Raw genomic sequence first — 8,211 nt, forward strand, 5'->3', positions numbered from 1 at the left:
TTTATTCCATTCATTTAGGAGTCTGTTTTTGTGCCAGTATCATATTGTCTTGATGATTACAGCTTTACAATATAGCAAGTCTCGAATTATGATGCTTCCAGTTTTGCTTTTCTTTTTCAACATTACTTTGGCTATTTGGGATCTTTTCTGCTTCCTATAAATTTTAGAATTGTTTATTTTAGCTCTACGAAGAATGCTGGTGTTATTTTGATAGAGATTACATTGAACGTGTAGATTCCTTAGGGGAGTATCGACATTTTAACAATAATTCTTCCATGAGCATGGAAAGTTTCTCCAATGCAATGTAACTTCTTCAATTTCTTTTTTTTTTAATTTTTTAATGTTTTTATTTAGTTCTGAGAGAGAGAGAGAGAGAGACAGCGTGAACAGGAGAGGGTCAGAGAGAGAGGGAGACACAGAATCCGTAACAGGCTCCAGGCTCTGAGCTGGCTGTCAGCACAGAGTCCGACACGGGGTTCGAACCCACTAACCTGAGATCATGACCTGAGCCAAAGTCAGGTGTTTAACCGACTGAGCCACCAAGGTTCCCAGTAACTTCTTCAATTTCTTTCATAAGATTTCTATAGTTTTCAGCATACATATTTTTTTTTACCTCTTTGGTTAGGTTTATTCCTATGTGTCTTATGGGTTTTGCTGCACTTGTGAATGGGAACAATTCCTTGATTACTCTGTGTGCTTCATTATTTGTGTATAAAAACACAACCGATTTCTGTACATTTATTTTATACCCTGCGACTTTGCTGAATTCATGTATCATTTTTAGCAGTTTTATGGTGGAGACTTTTGGGTTTTCCAGAGCTTTATGTCATCTGTGAAGAATGAATGTTTGACTTCTTCCTGCTGACTTGTATGCATTTGACTTCTTTTTGTTGTCCAATTGCTGAGGCTAGGACTCCAGTACTATGTTGAAGAACAGTAGCAAATGTGGATATCCTTGTTGTGTTCCTGACCTTAGGGGGGAAGTTTTGTATTTCCCCATTGAGGATGATACTAGCTATGTGCCTTTCATATACGGCTTTTTATGATGTTAAGGTATATTCTTCTATCCCTGCTTTTTTTGAGAGATTTTATCAAGGGAGTATGCTGTATTTTATCAAATGCTTTTTCAGCGTCTATGGAAAGGATCAATGGTTCAATTTTATCTATTTGGGTCCTTTCTTTTTTCTTTTTGAGAAGTCTGGTTAGAGGGTTATCAATTTGGTGTACTCTTTCAAAAAACCAGTTCTTAGTTTTTCATTGATCTGTTCTACTGTTTTTTAAAAAATTCTATGTCATTTATTTCTACTCTAATATTTATTGTTTCCCTTCTTCTTCTGGCTTTGGGCTTTATTTGCTGCTTCCTTTCTAGCTCCCTTAACTGTAAGCTTTGGTTGTGTATTTGGGACTTTTCTTGCTTCTTAAGATAGAGTTTAATTGCTTTGTATTTTCCTCTTAGAACTGCTTTTGCTGCATCCCAGAGGGTTTGGACTGAAGTGTTTTCATTTTCATTTGCTTCCATGTATTTTTAAATTTCTTCTTTAATTTCCTGGTTAACCCATTCATTCTTTAGTAGGATATTCTTTAACCTCCATGTGTTTGAGAGCTTTCCAAATTTTTTCTCATAGTTGATTTCAAGTTTCATAGTGTTGTGATCTGAAAATATGAATGGTATGGTCTCAATCTTTTTGTATCTGTTGTGGGTTGATTTATGAAACAGTATGTGATTAATTCTGGAGAATGTTCCATGTGCCCTTGAGAAGAATGTGTATTCTGCTGCTTTAAGATGAAATGTTCTGAGTATTTCTGTTCATTCCATCTGATGTAGTGTGTCACTCAGAGTCGTTTCCTTCTTAATTTTCTGCTTAGATGATCTGTCCATTGCTGTAAGTGGAGTATTAAAGTTTCATATGATGATGGTATTATTATCAGTGAGTTTGTTTATGTTTGGGATTAACTGACTTATATATTTGGGTACTTCCAAATTGGGGGAATAAATATTTACAATTGTTAGCTCTTCTTGATGGATATACCTCTTAATTATGATATAATTATGTTTCTCCATCTTTTGTTACAATCTTTGTTTTAAAATCTAGTTAGTCTGATAAATGTATGGCTACTTCAGCTTTCTTATCATCTCCATTAGCATGATAAATGGTTCTTCATTCTCTCATCTTCAATCTGAAAGTGTCCTCAGGTCTAAAATGAGTCTCTTGGAGGCAGCATATAGATGGATATTGTTTTTTTTCCCCTTTAATCCATTCTGATACCCTATTTCTTTTGATTGGGACATTCAGTCCATTTACATTCAGAGTTGTTATTGTAAGATATTAATTTAGTGCTATTGTGTTATCTGGAGATTTTGTGTATTCTTTGCTGCTTTGACCTTCATAGTCTTTGCCACTTTAGTCTTTTTTTTTCCCCTCCACTCAGAGAGTCCCCCTTAAATTTCTCGCAGGGCTCTTTTAGTGGTCATTTGTTTTTTGCCTGGGAAATCTTTATATCTTTCTATTCTGAATGACAACCTCTCTAAATAAAGGATTCTTGGATGCAATTTTTCCTATTCAGCATATTGAATATTTCCTTCTACTTCCTTCTGCCTGCCAAGTTTCAGTGGACAGGTCTGCTTCTAACCTTATGTGTATCCCCTTGTAAGGCTAAGGACATTTTCTCCTTAGCTGCTTTAAGAATTCTTTCTTTATTTTTGTATTTTGCAAGTTTCACTATGATATATTGTGGTGTTGACCTGTTTTTGTTGATTTTCAAAGGAGTTCTCTGTACCCCTTAGACTTGGATGACTGTTTCCTTCCCCAGATTTAGGAAATTCTCAGCTACAATTTGTTCAAATAAACCTTCTGCCCCCTTTTCTAACTCTTCTTCTTCTAGGATGATATGGATATTGTTTCATTTCATGGAACCACTTAGTTCTCTAAGTCTCCCCTCTTGATCTAGTAATTTTCTTTCCCTAATTTTTTCAGCTTCATTATTTTCCACAATTTTATCTTCTATTTCACCTATTTTCTCCTGTGCTTCTTCAATCTTCACTGTCATTGTATCTAGTTTATTTTTCATCTCAGTTATAGCATTTGAAAAATTCATCTTGACTAGTTCTATGGTCTTTGATATCTGCAGCAAGGGTTCCTCTGGTGTCTTCTATGCTTTTTCAAGCCAAGCAAGTAGTCTTTTATGACTGTAGTTCTAAATTAATGTTCAGATATATTGTTTATATCTGTTTTGAGCAAGTCTCTTTCTGTGATTTCTTCCTGACCTTTCTTTTGGAGTGTATTCCTCCAACTTGTAATTTTGGCTACATTTCTGTCTTTTGCATGTCCTGCACCTGAGAATACTACCATATTAAAAAGGGGTCATACATTATCCAGGGCCTGGCACTCCAGAAAGTGTTTCTGGTGTATATTGTGTGCAGTGTGCTCTTGTATTTTGGCTGCTCTTTCCCACTGGTCAGTCCTCTGCAGAGCTCCTCCTTGCTTGCAGTGGCGGAACATTTGGACCTTTAATTAGGTGTGCTTTGATTTATTTGTTGAAGTAACCCTGGAGAAAAATGGCAGGGAGGGGAGGGGAGGCATGATCCCCTAAAAAGAGAAAAAGGGAAGGGGACAAAAGAAAACCAAACAGAGAATGAAAAATCTATAAGGCTAATTCTAAGGAAAGATAAAGGAAAAAAAGAAAAGCAGAATAAAAGAAAAAAGTAGGAAAAAGAAAAGTAAAAACATACTGACTTTTAAAAAAAGACAAAAATATATGACAAAAAAAGAAAAATAAACTATGAGCCTGATTCCAAAAGAAAAAAAGAAGAGGGAGGAAATAAAATAAGAATTGTCTGTTTATGCCTGAGGGATGGTGGCTGTGCTTGTCTGGAGGAGAGGCTGCCTGTGTTAAGTCGGATTCAGCCTTGCCCAGTAAATAAGCACTTTCCAGGCATGGAATAGTGAGGTTTGCTGTAAGCGGGTCCTGCCTGCACTGGAGCCTTCTGTTTGCTCTCCGAAGTTCCACTGTGTTTCTGTTGGATGGGTGGAATGGTGTCATCCTAATTTATCATTCCTGGACTGGGGATCTTAACCCTCACTGTACAGACAGCCCTCACAGAATAATAAGACAGTCAGCTCACCCTGTGCCTCAACTATCTTGTGCTTTCTCCTTGTTGCTTGACTGGTATTCAAACTTGAAGCTTAGAGGACACAGCATGGTGCAGCTCTGCTCCCTTGCTCTGGAGTAGAGCCTCTCCATCCTGCTGCTGAATGGCCTTTGGCTGGTACTGCAGAGTCTTTTGTCCTTGAAAAGGCAATAAACCCTCTTGCAAAATTACTCCAAGACTGTTCCCTCCTAGTGCACCCCAGAACTCATTATACCATGCTATGCACTCCAGAGCCAGCTCCCTCCTCCCAAGCAGCATGCCCACAACTCTGCTCTGGAGAAAGTCACACACTCCCAAAAACCTCTGAGTTTGAGCTCCAGAAGGTGTTTGCAAAAAAGAACTGGGACACACAGTACTTCTTATTCCCCAATCTGTGGTCCAGAGAGATATTCCTTTTGTGCTAACTTGAAGCAATGTTATCTTAAAACTTCTCTTTTCCTTTGTCTCTCCATGGAAAGTGTTCTCTTCCTTCCGCTACTCAAACATTTTCTCTTCCTCCACTCAATGCACACAGTTTACACCTGCCCAGCTGTCTCCCTCCAACTGTGGAGATCATTCTGCTACTCTGTAAATTGATTTCTTTGGTGTTCCAAGTAAACTTATCGCAATACAGCTGTCTTAGAGGGACATGGGAAGCCCAGATTCCTCCTGTTCTCTGCCATCATTACTCCTCCTTGCAAATGATAAGATCTAATCCCTTTTTGTGGGTAAGTAATATTTAATTTTATGTGTACACCACATATTCTTTATTAATTCCTCTCTGAATAGATAACTGAGTTGCTTCCATATCTTCACTATTGTAAATAAAAGTGCAATAAACATAAGTATGCATTTATATTTTCAAATTAGTGTTTTCATTTTCTTTGAGTAAATACCCAGTAGTGGAGTTACAGGATTCTGTAGCAATTTTTTTCTGTAAATTTTTAAGGAACGACCATACCATTTTTCACAGTGACTACAGCAGTTTGCATTCCCACCAATCATGTGTGAGAACACCTTTACTCCACATCTTCACCAACACTTGCTTTTTCTTGTTTTTTTTTCTTTTCTTCTTTTTGACTTTTTTATGTATTTTTATCTTCTATCATTCACCTTCCCTCCTCTTTCTCATTAACTTTAGTTTTCCCTCTCGGTTACCATGATTGTAGAATTTGTCTGTGTGTTTCTGTCCCTCTGTTCCCTGTATGTTTGTCTGTCTGTTTTCTTCTCCAGGGCTACCTCAAGAAACAAAACAAAGTACACATGGTGACAAGTCCTAAATACCACTACGAGTAGGAAAATAAAATAACGAACATCCCAACAACAGAGACCAAGAGATACTATTCAAAGAACACTTTCTGAAAAGATAGGCACTGGACAGTCAAAGAGTCTGTTTGGGTACAGCAGCGCCCACAGGTGAAGAGAGCATAACAAGTCTTTAAAACTAAAAAGAGACAGAAAGCTAACCAAAATGACGAAACAAAAGAGCTCTCCTCCAAAGAAATTCCAAGAAGAATTGAAAGCTAATGAACTGCTCAAAACAGATATAAGCAGCATAACTGAACAAGATTTTAGAATAATAATCGTAAAATTCATCACTGGGCTTGCAAAAAGCATAGAGGACATCAAAGAACCTATGGCTACAAACAACATGGAGAACAAAATTAGGCATGATGAATTAAAAAATGCGATAAATGAAATACATAATAAACTGGAGGTGTCCAATGCACGGATTGAAGAAGAAGAAAAGAGAATAAATGATTAAGAAGACACCATTAAAGAAAAACAAGAAGCTGACAAAAAAAGAGACAAACTGATCCAGGAACATGAAAGAAGAGTTCGAGAGCTCAGTGATACAGTCAAATGCAACACTATCTGTATCATAGGAATCCCAGAAGAGGAAGAGAGAGGGAAAGGTGCTGAAGGAGTCCTGGAACAAATTATAGCAGAGAACTTCCCCAACCTGGGGAAGGAAGTAAACGTTGAAATAGAAGAGGCACAGAGAACTCCCCTCAGATGTAATTTGAATCAATCTTCTTCACGATATATGATAGTGAAAATGGCAAAATATAAGGATAAAGAGAGAATTTTGAAAGCAGATAGGAAGAAAAGGGCCCTAACCTACAAAGGGAAACCTATCAGAGTGGTGAGAGACCTATCTACTGAAACTTGGCAGGCCAGAAAGGAATGGCAGGAAATCTTCAATGTGATAAACAGAAAAAATATGCAGCCAGGAATCCTCTATCCAACAAGCCTGTCATTCAAAATAGAAGGAGAGATAAAAGGCTTCCCAAATAAACAAAAACTGAAAGAATTTGTTACCACTATGCCAGCCCATCAAGAAATCCTTGGGGCGCCTGGGTGTCTTAGTCGGTTAAGCGTCCGACTTTCGCTTAGGTCATGATCTCGCGGTTCACGGGTTCAAGCCCTGCGTCGGGCTCTGTGCTGCCTGCCAGTTCAGAGCCTGGAGCCTGTTTCAGTCTGTGACTCCCTCTCCCTCTGGCCCTCCCCTGCTCACGCTGTCTCTCTCTCTCTCTCCTAGAAATAAATAAAACATTAAAAAAAAAAAAGAAACAAAAATTATTTAAAAAAAAAAAAAGTGGCTCCTGGGAGACTTAGTCGGTTAAGTGTCCGACTTTCGCTTAGGTCATGATCTCGCGGTTCGTGGGTTTGAGCCCTGCGTTGGGCTCTGTGCTGACTGCCAGCTCAGAGCCTGGAGGCTGTTTCGGAGTCTGTGTCTCCCTCTCTCTCTGACCCTCCCCTGCTCACGTTGTCTCTCTCTCTCCTAGAAATAAATAAAAATATTTAAAAAAAAGAAAAGAAATCCTTAGGGGGACTCTCTGAGGGAAGTATTGCAAGGAAGGAAGACACCAGAGACACCACCACAAGCATGAACCCCACAAAGGACACAATGACACTAAACCCACATATTTCAAAAATAACACTGAATGTAAATGGGCTGAGTTCTCCAATCAAAAGACATAGGGTAGCAGAATGGATAAAAAAACAAAATCTATCTATTTGCTGTCTACAAGAAACTCATTTTAGACTGGAAGATACCTTCAGATTAAAAGTAAGGGGATGGAGAAATATCTATCATGCTATGGGAAGTCAAAAGAAAGCTGGAGTAGCTATACTAATATCAGACAAACTGGACTTTAAATTAAAGACAAAAACAAGGGATGAAGAAGGGCATTATATAATAATTACAGGGTCCATCCATCAAGAAGAATTAACGATTATAAAGGTCTAGGCACAGAATATAGGAGCACCTAAATATTTAAAACAATTAATCACAAACAGAAACAACCTTATAGATAAGAATGTGCTAATAGCAGGGGATTGTAATACTCCGCTTACAGCAATGGATAGATCAACCAGACAGAAAATCACTAAAGAAACAATGGACTTGAATGACAAATGGGCCAGATGGATCTGACAGATATATTTAGAACTCTGCATCCTGAGGCCAAGGAATTCACTTTCTTCTCACATGTGCATTGCACATTCTCCAAGATAGATCACATACTGGGACATAAAGTAGACCTCAATAAATATAAAAAAAATTGAGATCATACCATGCACACTGTCAGATCATAATGCTTTGAAACTTGAAATCAATCACAGGAAGAAGTCTGGAAAACCTCCAAAAACATGGAGGTTAAAGAACACCCTACTAAAGAATGAATGGGCCAATCAGGCAATTAGAGATGAAATTAAAAAATATATGGAAACAAATGAAAATGAAAACACAACAATCCAAAATCTAAGGGATGCAGCAAAGGCAGTCCTAAGATGAAAGTACATTCCTCTCCAGGCCTATTTCAAGAGATTAGAAAAAGTGCAAGTCCAAAATCTAACAGCTCACCTAAAGGAACTAGAAAATCTGAACAGACCCATAACTAGTGAAGAAATCGAATCAGTTATCAAAAATCTCCCAACAAATAAGAGCCCTGGACCTGATGGCTTCCCTGGGGAATTCTACCAGACTTTTAAAACAGAATAATCCCAATCCTTCTCAAGCTATTCCAAAAAATAGAAATCGAAGGAAAACTCCCGGACTCATTTTATGAAGCCAGCAT

Source organism: Hyaena hyaena, unplaced genomic scaffold, assembly GCF_003009895.1.
Source record: "Hyaena hyaena isolate Hyena2069 unplaced genomic scaffold, ASM300989v1 scaffold_2202, whole genome shotgun sequence".
Taxonomy (NCBI): Eukaryota; Metazoa; Chordata; class Mammalia; order Carnivora; family Hyaenidae; genus Hyaena; species Hyaena hyaena.